Source organism: Ranitomeya variabilis, chromosome 4 (genome assembly GCF_051348905.1).
Source record: "Ranitomeya variabilis isolate aRanVar5 chromosome 4, aRanVar5.hap1, whole genome shotgun sequence".
Taxonomy (NCBI): domain Eukaryota; kingdom Metazoa; phylum Chordata; class Amphibia; order Anura; family Dendrobatidae; genus Ranitomeya; species Ranitomeya variabilis.
In genome coordinates this window covers 160,800,114-160,823,648 of record NC_135235.1, presented here as the reverse complement: position 1 = coordinate 160,823,648, position 23,535 = coordinate 160,800,114, and the positions used below count along the sequence as shown (strand labels likewise).

Below are 23,535 nucleotides of genomic sequence, written 5' to 3'. Positions count from 1 at the left end.
TGTGTGCGTGAGATTTCTGAAATCTCTTAGGCCTTGCTGGTACTGTAAAATGCAGCTTAAAATATGCACAAAAAACGCAGCAAAACCACAATGTGTGACTATAACATAAAACTCCAGACCATTGGCCAGGACAGCACTTTGTGACTGCTGCAAGGTGAGGCCCATGAATCTCCTTACCTTCTGGCATTCCCAGCTCTTCTTTTGATTAGTCTGGCTGGTGTGGACTAATCAGCATGGAGTGAAGCATGCACGACATTGTCCATCTAATCAAAAAAAGAGCTTGGAATGCAGGGAGGTAAAAAGATCAGCAAAAGTCACAGATTGCTGACCAGGCCAATGCACTACAGTATTGCTAATTGATTTTCCCAACTGTTATCAGTAGGCAATATACTGCAATTATGGCTCGTTAGGTTTACTGAACAGAAAAAATTATCAATGCAAGCTGTGACACTATATAGAGATCACCCATGATGAAGGTCAGAAAATGGTTGGATGTGATCAGGCTAGGTCAAAGGAGTTAAACTGTAGTGGGTGCAGGTTTGATAGTTACACTGATGCCCTAAAACCTGGGGATGGTGGGGACAAAACATCCTGGCTCACATTATCAATACTAATTAATTATAAGATCTAGAGATGAGCAAATATTTTAAAATTTGAATTTGACAAATTTGCTGAACTTTCTGAGATAATTCATTTCTCGGTACATTGATAATACTTCAAAGACTCCAGTTTCCCTGAATATTGTGAATAAAACCACTCTCTCACCCATTAATCTTCGTCGCAGCTGTGCTGTCACACATGCACTATCTTTAGGCTACATTTTCTTGTTGCTGGCTTCACATGGTTTTTTTTTGCGATAGAGCTGAAACATTTTACAGAGATTTTTGAAAATCCCAGGAAAATGCTACGTTTTAATAGTGAATATGGGGAAAAAATGCAACACCGCCACAACATGTGAACATTCTACGTTTGCCCTATCTCTATGGCTGCGAGCTTTATAAATGATCTTAATATCCATATACACCACAAAATGGCAGCTAGGTTTCCTGCTTCTGCTTTTATACAGGCTGTGATAATCCATCTAGATTGACTGTGATATAACATTTGAAATGATAGCTGCAAGGAATTAGAGAAAAGGCTGCCTGTGGTTATTGGTACTTCTCCAGTGGATACAAACTACTATATTGAATTAAATGACAGCAGCAATTTTTCGTGATTTGCATGAAATAAATAATAAATCGCTCAAATTTTTTCTATCCAGCAAATTCCAAATAGATCAACACAAATTTCATTTGCATCAAATTGATTCACTCATCTTTCATAAAATAAATGGTGTCTGAGTTATCTTTATTCTGTAATGTTTTTATTGTCCCCTTGTAAAGTTGTAAAGTTCTGCAGTATACAGTATGTTGGCACTATAAAAATAAAAATAATTATTTTTATTATGGGTAAAATCTGTAAAACCTTTATGCAATGAAGACACTTTCCTATTACAAAGGTAGGAGATGGCAGTTGGTGCTCATAAAGTTCTATAGAGAAGAGAGAAGGAGCTAGAGGCAGACAGACAATCTGCTGCAAGTTCTCCTGCAGCAACAGTTACAGGTCTCCATAGAAACTTCTGAGCACCAACTGTGACCTCCTATCTCAGTAATGGGAAAATCTTTTCAATCAAGACAGATTTTCTCATGAAAATGAGAATTTTGAAAAGGAATGATTTTTCCAGAACTAAAGAGAAGTGGATTTATCTGCTAAGATACATTACAAAGATTCTTATTTTCATGATTACTATTGATTTATGCAAAAAAAAAATGCACACATATATATACTCATAAGGATGGTAAATAGAATCAAATGATATAATTGGGGCTTTACTAGTATCTTGCATTTCCAACTCTACATGCATTAGTTTTTATATACAGTATAAAGCCCATTATATCCATTGGGTGCAGCAATATATAGTTAACAAAATAAAATGAATGTCCGTAATGCAAATAATTGTATATATATATATATATATATATATATATATATATATATATATATATATGTATATATGTCCGGTCTTATCTTTATGAGTGGATGAGGTCCATTAAAATGAGAGCAGGGAGGCTGGATAACCTCTGGGCCAGTGTAGCAGAGGCTTTTTCATTTTAATGTTTTGGCAATAAAGATGTGCTGCAGATATTTAGTCAGAAATACGTAACTTTTATTGGCTGTATTGTGATGAAAAATTGGTAGCAGAAAAAATAATGAATTATAAATGAATTTATGTACAAAATTTACAGCAAAAATGCTTTTTCAGTGCGGCAGAGCTCAGTTTGTCACATAACACATCTCCTTGGAATATCATGATGTATTATGTGAGGGGTTCCATAGAGCTACCGATAAATATACAGCTTTTCTATGCGTACTAAAATAATCTCTATTGAGACCGCTGGACTATTTTATTGCCTGCAGAAGGCATAAATTATAAATGGTAATAGCAGATAAAGCAGAATGTGGCCCTGGCTATATAGTGATATCAACCATGGACTGTAATATGAGGAGAGTGGTGTGACTTGCTTAGTACATATACATTTTTCTTCAGAAATTCAACAATGAGTCAGAAAAAGCTGCAGCCTGTCATATAACTCAGTCACTGCAAAGAATATGGAGCATTACATGTCAGTCAATCAAATACCTGGGCTGGAGTCAACCAGCATCAATGGTAAGTCAGTGTAGGTAATGCATGAGGGTGACAGACTTAGGATGGGTAGTAAAAGTGAAACGCATGCTCCTTTCACACATTTTTTGTCCGTATGCGGACCCATTGTATTCAGTGATGGTGCGCACTTTGTGTCCATGTGAAAAACTCACAGACATGCCCCTTTTTAATGTACCACTGAATGCGTGTTGCACATGTGCGCACTGAAGACACATGCATGACATCCGTGTTTCATAAGTGTGAGGCCGGCGTCACACTGGCGAGTTTTACGGACGTAAGAGCGCAGAAACTACATCCGTAAAACTCGCATTACATACGGCACAATTATTCTCAATGGGGCTGCTCCTATTAGCCGTATATTACGGTTCAGTATTATACGGCTTTCTACGGCCGTACAAAATCGCAGCATGCTGCGTTTGTCAGCGTATTGCGCAAATAATACGCAAATGAAAGTCTATGGGGGCGAGAAAAATACGGATTCCACATGGACCTGCAGTGTGACTTGCGAGAAATACGCAGCGGTGTTAGTGAAAAGTCGGTAATTCAATTGCCGGCTTCTCATTTCTCCTTCACAAACCCGACATGATATGAGACATGGTTTACATACAGTAAACCATCTCATATCCCCATTTTTTTTGCATATTCCACACTACTAATGTTAGTAGCGTGTATGTGCAAAATTTGTGCACTGTAGCTGCTAAAATAAAGGGTTAAATGGCAGAAAAAATTGGCGTGGGCTCCCGCGCAATTTTCTCCGCCAGAGTGGTAAAGCCAGTGACTGAGGGCAGATATTAATAGCCAGGAGAGGGTCCATGGTTATTGGCCCCCCCGTGGCTACAAACATCTGCCCCCAGCCACCCCAGAAAAGGCACATCTGAAAGATGCGCCTATTCTGGCACTTGGCCACTCTCTTCCCACTCCGTGTAGCGGTGGGATATGGGGTAATGAAGGGTTAATGCCACCTTGCTATTGTAAGGTGACATTAAGCCAGATTAATAATGGAGAGGCGTCAATTATGACACCTATCCATTATTAATCCAATTGTAGGAAAGGGTTAAAAAACACACACACACATGATTAAAAAGGATTTTAATGAAATAAACACAGCGGTTGTTGTAATAATTTATTGTTCTCGCAGTCCATTTGCAAACCCTCGCTTGGCAAAATAATAAACGCACAATATACATACCTTCTGATGTCAGATCACGTCCCACGATGTAATCCATCTGAAGGGGTTAACTAATATTACAGGCAGGAGCCCTGCTAAATGCACCGGTGCTCGTGTCTGTAATCCCCGGCGAATGAATGAAATGTAGGTCATTGACCTACATTTCCTTCAGTCGCGGTGAGGCGCCCCCTGGTGGATGTCCTCATATGACCTGGAGCGTGGGAAAAAGTTCATGAGAACATCCAGCAGGGGCGCATCACCGCGACTGAATGTAAGTATAGATCACTCTGCTTTCCTTTCAGCACCCGGGGATTACAGGCACGAGCGAGTGGTTTATCGCAGCTCGTGCCTGTAATATTAGTTAACCCCTTCAGATGGATTACTTAGTGGGACGTGATCTGACATCAGAAGGTATGTATCTTGTACGTTAATTATTTTGCCAAGCGAGGGCCTGGAAATGGATTGCGAGAACAATAAATTATTACAACAACCGCTGTGTTTATTTCATTAAAATCCTTTTTAATAATGTGTGTGTGTGTTTTTTAACCCTTTCCAACAATTGGATTAATAATGGATAGGTGACATAATTGACGCCTCTCCATTATTAATCTGGCTTAATGTCACCTTACAATAGCAAGGTGGCATTAACCCTTCATTACCCCATATCCCACCGCTACAGGGAGTGGGAAGAGAGTGGCCAAGTGCCAGAATAGGCGCATCTTCCAGATGTGCCTTTTCTGGGGTGGCTGGGGGCAGATGTTTTTAGCCACGGGGGGGGGGGCAATAACCATGGACCCTCTCCTGGCTATTAATATCTGCCCTCAGTCACTGGCTTTACCACTCTGGCGGAGAAAATTGCGCGGGAGCCCACGCCAATTTTTTCCGCCATTTAACCCTTTATTTCAGCAGCTACAGCGCTGAAATTTTGCACATACACACTACTAACATTAGTAGTGTGGAATATGCAAAAAAAAAGGGGATATGAGATGGTTTACTATATGTAAACCATGTCTCATATCCTGTCGGGTTTGTGCAGGAGAAATGAAAAGCCGGCAATTGAATTACCGGCTGTTCACAGATATCGCGCTGAATGAAATCTAAATACAGAATATATATATATGTGTCTCAATGACATATATATATATATATATATATACTGTATATATGTTTTAATGAACATTTGAGCACATAAATCCATTAGATGTCGGTTTTGCAAGCCTGCGTGAAAATCTCGCAGTACGGATGCCATACGGATTACATACGGAGGATGCCATGCGCAAAATACGCTGACACACCCTGACTACGGATCACTATTTTGGGAACATTTCTCCGTATTATGGCCGTAGTACGGACGTATAATACGTGGCGTATTGTCTTACGCCAAGTGTGACGCCGGCCTAACACATATTACCAGGGGAAAAGCAGAACAATTAGTGTTATTCCGAGGCACCGGGTGCTGAATGCAGCTCTCATCATTGTTGCCTGTTCTCCCTGTGATCAGCAAAACCAGGCGATGCTGCTGAGACTTGTAGTCAGCACCTGCTGGGCAGTGTGCATTAAATAAATAATTAAATGGAAAAAGCGGTGTGGGGTTCCCCCTTCATTTTCATAACAAGCTGAGGGAAAGCCATAAAGGTTCCCATGCTACTAATATCAGCTCACAGCTGTTTGCTTAGCCTTACAGGTTATTATGTGGGAGGTCACCCCAAGTGTCAGTTAGACGTGAAACGGTCATTGTCCACAAGGTTACCACTTGCCTGGCATCCATGTTTTAATGTGTTACAATAAAGGAGGATCTTACGTGACCAAGAGTTCCACCTCTTCCTTCTTACTGCTAAATACAAGGACTTTTTTTCTGTGTGGAGCATCTTTCGATCTCAGTGTCTGCAAGCTGCAAGCAGTTCCATCTGATCCTTCTGCTGTACGCATTAATTAATGGTACTTGTATTTTCCTTTTGTTTGACTAGTTGTGGGGCCAATGTTAGCTTTTTTTATGGCGGCTGACATCATGCTCAGAGTTTCATAATGGAGAGGCATCTATAAAGGTACCTTCACACTAAACAACGAGAACGACAACGATCCGTGACGTTGTAGCGTCCTGGTTAGCGATCTCGTTGTGTTTGACACACAGCAGCGATCTGGATCCCGCTGTGATATCGCTGGTCGGAGCTAGAAGTCCAGAACTTTATTTGGTCGTCAGATCGGCATTTATCGTCGTGTTTGACAGCAAAAGCAATGATGTCAGCAATGTTAAACATGGAGCTAACGACCTGTGAGAACGATAAGTGAGTCACCGCTACGTGACAGGATCGCTCCTGCATCGTTCTGGAGCTGCTGTGTTTGACGTCTCTACAGCGACCTAAACAGCGACGCTGCAGTGATCGGCTCCTTGTCTATATCGCTGCAGCATCACTGAGTGTGACGGTACCTTAAGACACCCCCATTACTAACCTCACATAGTCAAATCTAATAAATACAGTACATATACAGAGTAAAGTTTTTTAATGGAAATAAACACACAAAGTCCTGTATTTGAAATAAAAACTTCCTACACTCTTTTATCCATTTATTCAACAAGAAAAAATAAAAAAGGAAAGTTATACTCACCTTTCCACTGATAATCTATTAATGTCCATGTCCCACAATGTTTAGGATGGTTTGATCAATTGTCACCTCAGTTATGCAACCTCTTACCATGCCAGCTAATATCATTAAGGTCACTGCTAATATCATTAAGGTCACTGTCAGTTACAGGCAGCGCTTCTCACAAACATTATCCCACTTGCCACCAGCACAGGGCAAGCGGGAAGAAAGGAAGCCAAATGCCAGAGTTGGCGGATCTAATGGATGCATCATTTCTGGGGCAGCTGAGGGCTATTGTTCTTAGGGTACCTTTACACAGTGCAATTTTGATCGCTACGACGGCACGATTCGTGACGTTGCAGCGTCGTATGATTATCGCTCCAGCGTCGTAGACTGCGGTCACACGTTGCAATACACAGCGCTGGAGCGATAATTTCATGACGTATTTGCGATGTAGAAGCCGTTGGTTACTGTGCGCACATCGTATACAACCTGTGTCACACGATGCAATCATGCCGCCACAGCGGGACACTAGACGACGAAAGAAAGTTTCAAACGATCTGCTACGACGTACGATTCTCAGCGGGGATCCGGATCGCAGTAGCGTGTCAGACACAACGATATCGTAAATGCATCGCTGGAACGTCACAAATCGTGCCGTCGTAGCGATCAAAATTGCACTGTGTAAAGGTACCCTTAGTCTGGGAGGTGGTCAAGTTCCATGGCCCTTTCCTAAGCTATTAATATCAGCCTACAGCTGTCTAATTAGCCTTTGCTGGTTAGTAAATATATGGGGGATCCCACATAATTTTTAGTTTTTTGAAGGGTCTCCCCTATAATCAACAGTTAAGACTTACGAAACATTTGTGAGCTGATATTGATAGCCTGGCAACCTTTATGGATATTGGCCCTTTCCCAGAACATTAACATCAGCCCCCAGTTATTGGCTTTCCCTCAGCTGGTTATGAAAATTATGGCTGACCCAACATCAGTTTTTTTATTTATTTGTTTAAAAAATAAATACAAGTACAGAAAAATAAACACACAAAGCACTGATTATATAGCACACTGACATATTTCTATCTATCCATCGATTTATCTATCTAAGATGTAACATGTTCCTCATCACTATCTGTATCTATCTTTGAACATCTTTAATTCATAAAACTCTTTACGTTCTGTGCTGCATTTTATTCCATATGTATCACACTGACAGCACACTGACAGCTCATGCACATGGACAGCGCATGGACACATGGATGTCACATAAATGTCACACAGATGTCACATACGTACACACGGATGGCACATGGACACGGACCACGGATTTCATAAGTACTGGTTTTTCCAGTACAGGAATCACCAGGACGTGTGAAGGGGGCCCAAAACAGTAGAAGAAACAGTATGTTTATCTAATATTGTGCACTCTTATATGTGCACTCTAATATTAAGTCTATATTCCTATAATGAGTATTTATTCAGTTTTTAATATTGCAGATTTTCTGCTGCATTCCTGCACCTAATAAATTAGGTAACTTGCATTTTTGTATTACATTTTTGAGTTCCTTTTTAATACAGATGCTTTTGACGCTGTGTTTTTCTCTCTCTTTAATGTCTTGTTTTAAATTAATCCGCTAATATTTGGCTTTGACAAAACTTTATTGATATCATGATATGTGGATTACATGCATTTTAGTGCGTTTCTACAACGGAAATGCACAAAAAAAACCCACACGCCATTGTTTACATTTGTTTTTAATGCAATTTTTTGAAAAAATCTGCACTCTAAACTAAGCGTATTCTCAAGAGAAATCGACTTGTTGTGAATTTCAAACACGCACCGTAGGTTAGTTTATACTGAATAAAAAAATACAAAAGGGCGTTAAATTTCTAGAAATCCAATCCACTTCCCTGGAACTGTAAGTGGAGATTCACAAATGGATAAAAATATCATTCAGCATTTCATCCAGAAAATGCGGATGATTTTTTTCTCACAATTCATGCGCAGTCTGTGTACAATCTATTTGTACACAGCTCTCATGCACAAGATCATTTACAGTTTCCTATTTACAGGATTTTAATGCATCAGTAAAAAATTGAATGCAATACTGTGGATCCGCATGGCATCCATCATTTTTTTACGCTCCCATAAACTTGATTAGGTGAGTCTAGTGCATGTTGCATTTTTTTCGCTCGCAGATTGACTCGGTAAAAAAAACCATTCATCTGCACTTCCCCGGTGAATAACATCGGTGCGAGTGCTGTTTATTTTTTCCATGGATAAAACTTGGAACCAAAAATACAGCTGTATAAACGAGCTCTAAGACACTGTGTGTATTTGCACAGCCAAAATACGCATCATCAAAAACTAATTCTGTGAACTTAACCTTACTCTGGCCATTTTCTGCTATGTAGAGATTTCATAAAAGAAAAAACGCATGCAGATATGCTGTGACAACATTGTCAAATAAGGGCTTACTGTATGGCCAAGGGTTGTGTTAATGTGTAATCCCTATTAAAAGTATAAACAGGTAGGAAAAGAATTTGTCCTAATAGTTTCTAAAAAGAATTTTAATTTTACATGTCCCTAAAAAATATTTTCCTTTTATGTTTAAAGTTAATTAAGGGAGTAATTTTCTGGAATATATTAGCATTAATTGTATTAGGCTGGGGTCACACATGGCGTAAGACAATACGCCACGTATTATACGTCCGTACTACGGCCGTAATATGGAGAAATGTTCCCAAAATATTGATCCGTAGTCAGGGTGTGTCAGCGTATTTTGCGCATGGCATCCTCCGTATGTAATCCGTATGGCATCCGTACTGCGAGATTTTCGCGCAGGCTTGCAAAACCGACATCTAATGGATTTATGTGCTCAAATGTTCATTAAAACATATATACAGTATGTCATTGAGACACATATATATATTCTGTATTTATATTTCATTCAGCGCGATATATGTGAACAGCCGGTAATTCAATTGCCGGCTTTGCATTTCTCCTTCACAAACCCGACATGATATGAGACATGATTACATACAGTAAACCATCTCATATCCCCTTTTTTTTGGCATATTCCACACTACTAATGTTAGTAGTGTGTATGTGCAAAATTTCAGCGCTGTAGCTGCTGAAATAAAGGGTTAAATGGCGGAAAAAATTGGCGTGGGCTCCCGCGCAATTTTCTCCGCCAGAGTGGTAAAGCCAGTGACTGAGGGCAGATATTAATAGCCAGGAGAGGGTCCATGGTTATTGGCCCCCCTGGCTACGAACATCTGCACCCAGCCACCCCAGAAAAGGCACATCTGGAAGATGCGCCTATTCTGGCACTTGGCCACTCTCTTCCCACTCCCTGTAGCGGTGGGATATGGGGTAATGAAGGGTTAATGCCACCTTGCTATTGTAAGGTGACATTAAGCCAGATTAATAATGGAGAGGCGTCAATTATGACACCTATCCATTATTAATCCAATTGTAGGAAAGGGTTAAAAAACACACACACACACATGATTTAAAAGTATTTTAATGAAATAAACACAGCGGTTGTTGTAATAATTTATTGTTCTCGCAATCCATTTGCAAACCCTCGCTTGGCAAAATAATAAACGCACAATATACATACCTTCTGATGTCAGATCATGTCCCACGAAGTAATCCATATGAAGGGGTTAACTAATATTACAGGCAGAGCTGCGATAATCCACTCGCTCGTGCCTGTAATCCCCGGGTGCTGAAAGGAAAGCAGTGATCTATACTTACATTCAGTCGCGGTGAGGCGCCCTCTGGTGGATGTTCTCATGAACTGCAGCCTGGGAACTTTTTCCCACGCTCCAGGTCATATGAGGACATCCACCAGGGGGCGCATCACCGCGACTGAAGGAAATGTAGGTCAATGACCTACATTTCATTCATTCGCCGGGGCTTACAGGCACGGAGCACCGCTGCATTAGCAGGGCTCCTGCCTGTAATATTAGTTAACCCCTTCAGATGGATTACATCGTTGGACGTGATCTGACATCAGAAGGTATGTATTTTGTGCGTTTATTATTTTGCCAAGCGAGGGTTTGCAAATGGATTGCGAGAACAATAAATTATTACAACAACCGCTGTGTTTATTTCATTAAAATCCTTTTTAATCATGTGTGTGTGTGTGTGTGTTTTTTAACCCTTTCCTACAATTGGATTAATAATGGATAGGTGTCATAATTGACGCCTCTCCATTATTAATCTGGCTTAATGTCACCTTACAATAGCAAGGTGGCATTAACCCTTCATTACCCCATATCCCACCGCTACAGGGAGTGGGAAGAGAGTGGCCAAGTGCCAGAATAGGCGCATCTTCCAGATGTGCCTTTTCTGGGGTGGCTGGGGGCAGATGTTTTTAGCCACGGGGGGGCCAATAACCATGGACCCTCTCCTGGCTATTAATATCTGCCCTCAGTCACTGGCTTTACCATTCTGGCGGAGAAAATTGCGCGGGAGCCCACGCCAATTTTTTCCGCCATTTAACCCTTTATTTTAGCAGCTACAGCGCTGAAATTTTGCACATACACACTACTAACATTAGTAGTGTGGAATATGCAAAAAAAAGGGGGATATGAGATGGTTTACTGTATGTAAACCATGTCTCATATCATGTCGGGTTTGTGCAGGAGAAGGAAAAAGCCGGCAATTGAATTTCCGACTTTTCACTAACAGCGCTGCGTATTTCTCGCAAGTCACACTGCTGGTCCGTGTGGAATCCGTATTTTTCTCGCCCCCATAGACTTTCATTGGCGTATTATTTGCGCAGTACGCTGACAAACGCAGCATGCTGCGATTTTGTACGGCCGTAGAAAGCCGTATAATACTGAACCGTAATATACGGCTGATAGGAGCAGCCCCATTGAGAAGCATTGTGCCGTATGTAATGCGAGTTTTACGGACGTAGTTTATGCGCTCTTACGTACGTAAAACACGCATGTGTGACCCCAGCCTTAAACATGCAATCTTCCTCATGCAGGTGGCCAGGTTTTCCTCTTTCTAAATGTAATATCCAGTGATGCCACATTTAATGTTTATAATGTCACTGCCATTCTGCAGGATCTCTACAACTCCAGGTGCTGATAATGGCGGCAGAGATGAAGTATTTTATTTGACACCATGTACAGCAGCTAATGGGCATGTTCCCAGGAAGGTTGCAGAAACTGTTACATAGATAAAGAGATCTATTCATCATAGGCTCAGGCACTCGTATTCTATTCCATTTATTCATCAAAGTTCCTAACATTTCTTACTGTATCAGGACTATGCACTACTGACTGCTATAGGATGATGATGTATTTAGGCCACGGAAATTTATAACATTCAAAAAGTAAATTCTAAACTCCATGTTTTATATAGAACTTCTACCTTTTGTAATGTTACTTTCTTTGGTAAAAATTTAAAAAGTGAACCTGTCAGCAGGATTTGCTAAGTAAACAACAGGCATTGTCATGTTGACACTGTTACACTGATAAAATTGATACCCGGGGAGAAGAAATCAATGTTGTGGTTATTGTGGAATCTTTTTTGAAGTTTTCTTTTAGCAATATGTTTGTGCTTAGGGAATGCCTGTGGGCAGGTCGTATTTTGGTGCTCTAGGCCAGAGTACCAAGGAAAGACCTGCCCTCAGGCCCACCACAAAGCTCCACCATGTTCATCATCATAGAGAGAGACAGAGAGAGAGAGAGACAGAGAGAGAAAGGCCAGGGTCACTCAAGCATATGGCATCCGATTCAAAAGCTCTGCTGCGCCCGGGAGCCAAGGGTCATGCTACTGTGCTCCGAGCCTCTCACACAGAAAGAATCAGAGCACAGCTGCGGAGGAATTTTCTCCATCCCCTCCACTGCCAGCATCAGTATATATCGCACCACAATCGGTTGATAATATCCGAGTGATGTGCATTGTGTCACTCGCACCCATAGACTTATATAGGTGCAAGTGAGCTGAGACTCTGCCGAGTCTCGGTGCAAATCACAGCATGCTCGATTGTTCTCACATGCTGATTCGGCATAAGAAACTAATCGCAGATGTGATCTACCCCATAAATTAACACTGGTCCAAGTGCTATGCGATGTTTTCTCGCATAGCACTCATCCGTATTTTACGCTAGTCTGACCCCGGCCAAAGACAGAGAGACAGAGTGGGAGAGACCGAAAGATAGAGAGAGGGATACAGAGAGAGACAGAGAAGTAGAGTGAGAGAGACAGAAAGACAGAGAGAGATAGATAGGTAGAGAGACAAAGAGGGAGACAATGAGACAGCGAGGAACAGAGAGAGCCAGAGAGTGTGAGAGACAGAGAGAGACAGGGAGACAGATGTGCTGGTGTCGCTGACATACTCTATGCTGCTGTAATGGGGTGGATAACATACTCTGTGCTGCTGTGGTAGGGTCACTGACATACTCCATGCTGCTCTGTTCTGCTGTGCTTCTGTGCCGGGGTCTCTCGCAGCCTCTATGATGCTTTGTACTGCTGTGGCAGGGCTGCTTACATCTTCTATGCTGCTCTGTTCTGCTATGCTTCTGTGCCGGGGTCTCTCGCAACCTCTACGATGCTTTGTACTGCTGTGGCAGGGTTGCTTACATCCTCTATGCAGCTCTGTTCTGCTATGCTTCTGTGCCGGGGTCTCTCGCAACCTCTACGATGCTTTGTACTGCTGTGGCAGGGTTGCTTACATCCTCTATGCAGCTCTGTTCTGCTATGCTTCTGTGCCGGGGTCTCTCGCAACCTCTACGATGCTTTGTACTGCTGTGGCAGGGTTGCTTACATCTTCTATGCTGCTCTGTTCTGCTGTGCTGCTGTGGAAGAGTCTCTCACATTCTCTGTGCTGCTGTGCAGGGTCTCTGGAGAGGGACACCAAAATATGCAAAACAGGTGCCCAAGGCTGGCATACTCAAAAATACACCACTGCTGGAGTAAAGTAGCACCATATTTTAGGACTTTTTAAAAAGTCTTAATTGATGAATCAGGCTAAAACATTTCTAGACTATGCCCACAAAGGGGAAAAAAAGTGAACATAAAATAAACGTAAAGAAGGGCACAAATAAACTAAATGAACTGTGTAGATAAAAAAAACAAGTAAAAAAACTCAAAACTAGACAAAAAGACCATGCTTATCAGGTCTGAGAGATCTGTGTAAAGCATCCTTCAAATGTCCGCTTAAAACACCTATGTAAACAGCTGTTACCTGTGTCATCAGTGTTTTTCATCAGTGTGCCCATGTTTACTATCAGTGTTTTCCATCAGTATGGCATCAGTATATCTTGAGTGTGTCATCAGTGTCCCATTCTTGCTTTTCTGGTATGGATAAAGAAAGAAAAAAGACTTCTATATTTTGCAATGTTAAACACATACAGTACACAGGTGGCACTGAGATGTCACATGGATGTCATCCATGTGCTGTACATGGGTTTTCACTAACCCATAGACTTGTATTGGCCCTTGCGATCCATGCTGCAGGAAAAAAATGGACATGTGAAAACATAGACATGTGAAGATCACCATTGGTTGTATTCGGTATGTGTGGCTTCTGTATTAACAAAACAGATGCCACAAGTACTGGGAATAAGTTACACATGAAGGAGGATTAATCAGTTATGCAGATTGTTTTATGAAATCTGGTAATGGATCTGCTTTAATACAGTTATAAATCTATAGGGACAAAAAATATAACAACAAAAACAAATAAACTACTCACCAATTTGTTTCTACTGGTGATCCAGCTCATAAGCTTTGGTGGTCCATCTAGTCTATGTTGACAAGCTGTCATCACAGTGGTCAATTGGCCTCAGTAGTCACATGTCATGTTACTGGTATCACTGCTTAGTAGACATGATGTTACGAATAGTACACGTGGTCTGTGCAACCACTGATCTGTCACATTGTTCACACCGTGGCCACTGTTTTAGAAAGGGAGCAGATGTGTTTTTTGCCTCGTAGAAACCCTTTAAAGTCAGTATGTGTCGGAAATAGAGCTATCAACCTCCATCCATTACCTAATCCATTGGTTGTACATGGTGTTTCATTTATGCCTCATTTACTAGGATATGGCTGAGCTAGAATATCATTCACAATCCATGGACAATAAAGTGTCTGGAAAAGGAGGCAGGCATGCTTTTACTGTACAAGCCCATTTCCTACATGATATTTAGATAGGAAATGTAGATATCATTCTCCATTTATACAATTCTAGTTGTTATCATTGCACACTCAAGACATGTTATCAATAAAGCCTAAAAGGTTATTTGTGAATCAATTCATAAGATATAAGACATTGTGGTAAGTGAGCGGCTCTAAAGTCAGCTGTTACGGAGTTTTGTCTATAGGAGCTTTAGATGCTTAGATGCTTTTATGCCAATTATTGTATCACAGCTTGGTTGTTCGCTTTGACCTGACCCTGCATTATATTTTTTTCTTCAGTTATACAATGTTATAAATGCATGCCAGGGAAATATTATTCCAATTTATTTGGTCTCCAGATGTCTGTTTATGTTCCAATTTCCAAAAAACCATAGTTCTTCTTTGATATTTCAATTAAGATTAAATTCTCCACACTGCTTGAACATGTTGAAATTCACTCTCTCAAACGACCTGGTATATTTTGTCCTTGAGAAAGTACATTTTTTATATGATTTTACTTTTTACATGTATTCTGTATTATCTGACCCTCCAGCCTGTATTTTCTTGCAAAGTAGTCTACTAAATTATCTTTTCTTCCTTCAAAATAAACCTTTTTTAAGGTTGAGACCTTATTTTTTATGTTTCCTTTAAAATGTCAGTGCAAATTTTGTTGTCAACATGAAAACAGGCAGTGGTCTTGTAGATATAGTGAGCAGACCAATACCTCTCTTGGTCTTCTGAAAGAAAATTAATCTATAAAATATGCAAATAATATGGTAAAAAAAAGGTTAAAGTATTCTGTAAGGACAGGTTGGTTAATGAATTATAATCAGCTATTAAGTGCTCACTACTTTATTTATGCCTAGAGTGGTGAAAGCAAAGTGGAAATTAGGATTATTGCAGACTCATTAATGAAATAAATATTTTGCTCTTGATAGATCTTTAAAGGGGTTAATTGCCTTAAAAATTATCCTAGAAGGGTATTTAGGTGGTGCACGCGTACGATTCATTTTCTGTCTATCCCAAATTGTACCAAATCACTACATTTATAATTTTTTGTGCTAAATTGTCCTATGTATATTTCAGATGCTCATAGGAATGTTAATCATACATATTTTTACAGCACTCATCCCATTACCGATATTAACCCCTTCAAGACATGCGCCGCACATGTACTGCACATGTCATGTTTCTCCCTTTGATGTGGGCTCCGATGATGGGTCCACATCTTCCCTGGCACATGTCAGCTGTTTTGAATAGCTGATATGTGCCCCTAACAGCCGTGGGTGGAATCGTAATCCACCCACGGCTGTTAACCTGTTAAATGACACTGTCAAACTCTGAGACTATTGAAGCAAGTGAAAAGAAAAATGTTTTCAAAAATATTTTCAAAAATAAAAATATATAAAACTTCAAATCACCCCATTAAAAAAAACAATAAAAAAAATAAAAAAAATCATTTTTGTGACATAAAATACACAAAAATTGAGCTTGATTTAAGTTGGTATACATGCAGCACATAAACACATGTTCGCATTGGCCATAAAGCATACAAATCTACAAGAAGAAAAATGAGCAAAAACCCAGCTGTAGCTAAAAAGTAAAAAGCAAGTGCATTTATATAACACAGAGTTCTTAGTTATATTGATTTTGATCAAAAATAGCTTAAAAGCCATCCCACCGTCGACAAGGTGACTCAGATCGTGGCAGGTCCAACACTGTCTAATATTAAAAACCTTACCATGTGTCACAAAGTGTGTGAATAAGGGCAGATAAAAGGACCGGGTCCCAGCTTATGGGCACCAGTCTGGGGAAGTCTTTAAACGTAATTTCCAGCCCAGGAGAGGGAGGCCACACCCCAGCTTGCACAGAATGCAAAAATACAGAGAAAATAATTGAGCTTAATTTAAGTTGGTCACCTTGTCAACGGTGGGATGGCTTTTATGCTATTTTTGATCATAAACAGTATTACTAAGAACTCTGTGTTATTTAAATGCACTTTTGCTTTTTACTTATTTAGTTACAGCAGGGTTTTTGCTCATTTTGTATCTTGTAGGTTTTGTACATTTTTATATAGTTGCATTCAGAATCGCTTAATCTATCAAGATTTAAAAATAATTAGTCTGATTGGTAAATGGAGGAGCAAAATTTAAAAAAAACAAAAACACAATTCTGTTTTTTTGGTCGCCGCAACATTGCATTAATCCCCTTCTGCCAGCTGACGGAATAGTACATGAGCTGGCAGTATCCCCCCGTTTTGAGCGGGGCTCTGGCATTGAGCCCACCTCAAAGCCGCAACATGTCAGCTATTTTCAGCAGGTGACATGTGCCCACAATGGGTGCGAGTGGAATCAAAAACCGCCCGCGCCCATTACATAGTTAAATTCCACTGTCAAACTCTGACAGCGGCATTTAACAAGCGCTGCCAGCCATGCGACTGGAAGTATGATCACCATTGACCCCGTCAAGTGATCGGGGGTCATCAGTGCATTGCCATCACAACCAGAGGTCTCCTCTAGACCACTATGGTTGGTGATGATGAATTTCTATGAGCGCCACTCTGTGGTCGGCGCACATACCAAGCCTGTAATTCTGCTGCATAGAGCGGATCTGTGCATCACCTCTATATAGCAGAGGCGATTGAGTAGTAGATGCTTCTAGAATCCCATGGAGGCTATTAAAGCATGCCATAATTAAAAAAGTGTGTAAAGATATAAAAAAAAGAAAAAAAAAGTTCAACTCACCCCCCTTTCGCCCCAATCAAAATAAAACAAAAAAAATCAAACCTACACATATTTGGTATCGTCGCATTCAGAATCGCCCGATCTATCAATAAAAAAGGATTAACCTGATCGCTAAATGGCGTAGCTAGAAAAAATTCAAACCGCAAAATGACATTTTTTGGGTCGCCGCGACATTGCATTGAAATGCAATAACGGACGATCAAAAGTATCTGCAAAAAAGTGGTATCATTAAAAACGTAAGCTCGGCACGCAAACAATAATCCCTCAGCCAACCCGAGATCAAGAAAAATGGCTATCGGATAATTGCGCAATTTTTTTTTTTTTTTTTTTTTTTAGCAAACTTTGGAATTTTTTTTACCACTTAGATAAAAAAGAACCTAGGCATTTTAGGTGTCTATGAACTCATAATGACCTGGAGAATCATAAGGGCAAGTCATTTTTAGCATTTAGTGAACCTAGCAAAAAAGCCAAACAACAAAATGTGTGGGATTGCACTTTTTTGCAATTTCATTGCACTTGGAATTTTTTTCCCATTTTCTGTTGCGAGACATGGTAAAACCAATGATTTTATTCAAAAGTACAATTCGTCCCGCAAAAAATAAGCCCTCACATGGCCATTTTGACAGAAAAATAAAAAAGTTATGGCTCTGGAAGGAAGGGGAGCAAAAAACAAAAACTAAAAAAGCTCCAGGGTTCAAGGGGTTAAAATGTAATAACGGAAGATTAAAAGAACACCAAACTACACCAAAATGGAATAATTAAAATGTCTGATTGGCATGCAAAAAATAAGCTCTCACTCAGCCCCACATCATGAAAAATGGAGATGCTACGGGTCTCGGAAAATGACGCAATTTTTTTTTTTTAAAACAAAATTTGGATTTTTTTTATCACTTAAAGGGAACCTGTCACCCCGTTTTTTCCGTATGAGATAAAAATACTGTTAAATAGGGCCTGAGCTGTGTATTACAATAGTGTATTTTGTGGACCCCGATTCCCCACCTATGCTGCCGAAATACGTTACCAAAGTAGCCGTTTTCGCCTGTCAATCAGGCTGGTCTGGTCAGATGGGCGTGGTGTCTTCCCCCAGATCTTGCTTAGTTTTCTGTTGGTGGCGTAGTGGTTTGCGCATGCCCAAGTCCAGAATCCACTGCACAGGGGAGGGAAAAGAGCGCGATCTCGGCTTCAGGAAAATGGCCGCCGCGATCTCCATCTGCACACGCGCGGCATCCCGCGGCCATTTTCCTGAAGCCCCGGGCAGCAGAGCGCTCCATCTGCGCACGCGCGGCCACAGGAAGATGGCCGCCCCTACCGATCACCAGGGGAATAGCACAGATCGCGCTCTTTTCCCTCCCCTGTGCAGTGGATTTGGGACCTTGGGCATGCGCACACCACTACGCCACCAACGGAAAACTAAGCAAGATATGGGGGAAGACACCACACCCATCTGACCAGACCAGCCTGATTGACAGGCGAAAATGGCTACTTTGGTAACATATTTCGGCAGCATAGGTGGGGAATCGGGGTCCACAAAATACACTATTGTAATGCACAGCTCAGGCCCTATTTAACAGTATTTTTATCTCATACGGAAAAAACGGGGTGACAGGTTCCCTTTAAACAAAAAAGAACCTATTCATGTTTGGCATCTACGAACTCGTAATGACCTAGAGAATCATAATAGTAGGCCAGTTTTAGAAGTTGGTGAATATGTTAAAAAAAACAGTTGTTGAATTGCCCTTTTTTGCAATTTCACTGCAATAGGAATTTTTTTCCCGTTTTCCAGTATACATTATGGTAAAACCAATGGTGTTGTTCAAATGTACAACTCGTCCCACAAAAAACAAGCCTTCACGTCACCATATTGACGGAAAGATAAAAAAAAAGTTTTGGCTCTGGGAAGAAGGGGAGGTCAAACAGAAACGCAAAAATGAAAATGGGCTGGGGTTAAGTTAGTAAGAAACAGAGAATTTTTAAACTTAAAATAAAGCTTCAATTATATACAAGAGCAGTGTAATGGGTAGAAATGGTGTGTATTAGGTTATAAAATGGTTTAGTTCCATTCCATAAGACCAAACATCTGCCAGTAAATAATTTCTCAATATTTCTGTAAGTCATACATATATAAATGACATTAACATTATAGGGAGCAGAGGTTTTTGGTTTCTCTTGACTGTAAAGAACCAGTTAAATGATTAATGTACCACATTTGACTGGTGCTGAGAGAATAACATGTATACACATACATCTAATATCAATAATGGAAACACATGACAGGAGAATGTAAAAGGGAAAATGAATACAAAGTCAATATATTCATTACTGACCCTGCACGTTGTACTGCTGCATTATTGACTGGTTTTCTTTGTGTGTATGCTTTGTATTATCGGATCATGGATTTAAAGTGATACTGCATCTCAACAGAAGAGCATTTTGTCCCCAAGATTTGTAGAATATGGGACTATACAATTTGCCTATGTGCTCTTCTTTTTTTATAAATAGTGATAAGAAAAATGTAATTAACAGACTGCCAGTAGTATAAAGTAGCATTGTTCTGCTGTGTAATAGGTAAGAGATACTTCAGAATAAGCACTCGCTTCTAGCTGAAGAACATGACCTTCATCTCCTGCACAGATACAGCAAACCTAACCTTGGCCAGCATGGTATGCTGCCCTCACCTTTACATAGTTTGTAAAAATGCATTTATGTTGTATTGGAGCAGCACCGACATGCAGATTGTGATCAAATGATCCTTGCATCATACAAACATTTGTGCAATGAAGATCATTCTTTCAAGGAATGCTACCTCTGTAGAAGATGACAAAATGCTTAGTTCTTGGCAATTCTTTGGACACTTTACTCACATGTTAATGTATCCTACTGCACAGAACCAAGTAAAACTACTGGGAGAGTTTAACACCTTAGTGACCTGACCACCAATATGTCTTGTTACTGACCTGAGATGTAAAAGAATAGAATCTCCAGACTGGTGAATATGCAGAACCTGTTAGCTGTACCCTATAGCTTATACCCTGCTGCATCAGCCATGATCAGTGTTGGAACCAACCATAGCCAACCATTTTAGCCACTTAGATGCTGCTGACAATAGTGACTACTCCTTATAGGTATCCTGAGGTCATGAATGCATGGTTCTGCTGGTTGCCTTGGACAAATAATGGCATAAGTGTTTGGCAACTATAGAGACCTGTTCAGAAGTTAGCAACATTTAGTTGGAAAAATATACTTTTTCACTCTGGTCATGCCACTTTGCATTAATTCCTGAAAAGCACCTGAAGGGTTAATAAAATACCTTTTAGAATATGTTGAATGGTTTGAATGGTGCTTTTTTTAAATGTTTTGTTTGGGGTTTGAATCCAACAGTTAGTGTCTGGTGCTTAACACTGAATACGGACTTCTCCGTTGCAATGTTAGGAGCTCTGAGGGAAGTCCATTGCAGACAGAGATAATTTATTTCAAGTCACCATTCTTTTCAACGGGTTTTGGATTCTGGTTAAATTTTGGGTACAGCTTTCGTGCCGTACCGAACTTTGGAAAGTTTGGGTAGGGTCCCAGGACTCGAACTTCCACAGGTCCACTCATCCCTATTCAAAACAGAATAGGTCCCTAAAAAAATAAATGTAGCAAATTTCTTTAACAGTTGCTACTACATTTGTTTACTTTCTTACATCATAAAAAATAAAAGAACATTTTACAAATGTTGCTGATATAAAACAATATAAGACAAAACAAGCGATGATCATTCAAAGTTTGACAATTACTTTTTTTTAATGTTTGTAAAATTTCTGATATTTTTCTAACTAAACACAAAACATATAGACCTAAATTTTCCATTGCCATGAAGAAAAAAACTATCTCCAAGTCACTAGGATATGTTGAAGCATTCCAGAGTTATTGCCATATAAAGTGTCACATGTCAGATTTAAAAAATTTGGCCTGGTCACTAAGGAAATAAGAAGAATCCATGGCCCATATTCATCAAATCAATTACTCCATAATTCCCTCCCAAATCGCTTTGAAAAGTATGTAGTGGTATTATTATTATTATTCTTTATTTACATAACACCATTAATTCCATGGTGCTGTACATGAGAAAGGGGTTACGTACAGAGTTATAGATATCGTTTACAGTAAACAAATTTACAATGACAGACTGGTACAGAGAGGAGAGGTATACAGTACATCGTTCAATAATGAGCACCACACAAATAGCGAGAGCATTCACATCCAGTAAAGCACTGTTTGCATATTTCCATATATGGCTCACACATAATCAGCACCACTCTGATGAAGGTCCAGATTCAGGGCCAAAACGTTCATTGTTCCGCATAATTTTGGATTACATAAAAAATACTCCTTAATTTCACATATATCTAAATCACTTTGAAGTCACCCATTTTCTGCGCAACTTGGAGTTGCATAAAAATGTACCAATTTTGCAACTTTCAGTGTTTTCACAGCAGTTTCACTCACCTTTGAGAGAATGTTTGGAACTGGGGCAGGAAGTGATTTTCAGCTCATCTAATTTATGATGAGATATGGCATACATTCGACAGAATTCTTATATCATATATCTTATATTATAAAAAAGCCTGAAGACCCACCTCTTCCGACAAGCCTACAACCTGCAGTAATCACCTATCGACCAAACCGCTGCGTGACCAGCTCTATCCTCGCCTACTGTATTCTCACCCATCCCTTGTAGATTGTGAGCCTTCGCGGGCAGGGTCCTCTCTCCTCCTGTACCAGTTATGACTTGTATTGTTTAAGATTATTGTACTTGTTTTTATTATGTATACCCCTCCTCACATGTAAAGCGCCATGGAATAAATGGCGCTATAACAATAAATAATAATAATAATACCAGACACACACCACTGTTCAGATGCACTAGTGCCTCTAAATGAAGCAGGCACCTCTGACTTCAACATTAAAAATGTTACTAACAATCCTGGTGTTGATGAATACTGGCCTAAATGTTGGTTTTCCATCGCAATCAGAGTATTTCAATAGTCTTTCTACATTTCTATTTCTTTCTAAAACAATTGCCTTATCCATATGTTGCACATATAGATCTATAGTAAAATATTTTCTCAATTTTTTTTCATCCTTTCTGTCATGGTCCATCAACCACTCGTGAATTTGACCAAAATCAATAGCACTTAATAACAAATAGATTAACAAATCAATATATTCTGGCTTCATACTTTTACAATAATTTCTAATCGACTCTGAAAACATTTTCATTGTACTTTGATTTTGGAATCCATATTTGTATTTTTTCTATTACAGACTAGTTACTTGTGGGCTGGCTCCAAGGGACTTTCTTTTCTTGTAAAAAAAAAAAAATCTGAAACAGATGGCAGGTGATTATACTTTAACCTTGTCAATGGCATACTGGCTATCTAAAGTTGATATCTCTGATGAAATAAGATGCTTTTCAAATACAGCAAAGCACAAATGGTAGTGTCCTTCAGAGGAGAACTGAGTAATAGGTCTTTGTTCAGTATAAAAATAATTACAGTTTGTTGCATTCCACAAGTTTGTTTTAGAGGTTTTTTATTACTATTATTTTTTTCTGGGAATGAAAAGCAAAATGAAATTGCTTCCTTTTTTTCAGTATACTATGATTTGATCAAAATGTTCATAGTACTGGGGATGAGCACTCTGATGTAATAAAAGGTAGAATTGTCAATTTTGGAGGTATTACGTTATATAACAAGAAAGATGTGTCATTACGTTAGGAGTCAGATGAAGGAATTATGAAGACCCACGCTATGTTTTAGATGGTAGAAAGATCAGGGTCCTCAATTACAAATGATAAATAAAGCCAACCTCCTTCAAACTGAAATAACTCCTGAGCAAAGCAAACATCTTCAACCAGAAAAATCCAATGTATTATCGTTACATGAAATATCTACTACGTGAATTACTGTATCTGTTCACATTTTAAATGTATGATTGGAAAATTAGTTAGTCTCTGCCCACCTTCTGATGTATAGAACACAATTATTGCAATCCCGATATGTTAAGAGGCAGATCGAAAACTCTCTGCATCTGTAGAGGAGAGTATGACTTCAAATGGTAGTCAAGTCAGCATTCAGCCAATGAAAGAAAAGCATAATTTATTTTTCCATCATTTAAAATCTATAATTTAATATTTAATAGTACAAAAC

At 39.7% G+C, this 23,535-nt stretch overlaps 1 protein-coding gene across 1 annotated transcript in view; it reads left to right on the top strand.

Moving 5' to 3' along the window:
- The window catches only part of NRG3 (neuregulin 3), a 1,406,690-nt gene that overhangs the window by 635,475 nt on the left and 747,680 nt on the right, over positions 1-23,535 (top strand). The window lies entirely within an intron of this gene.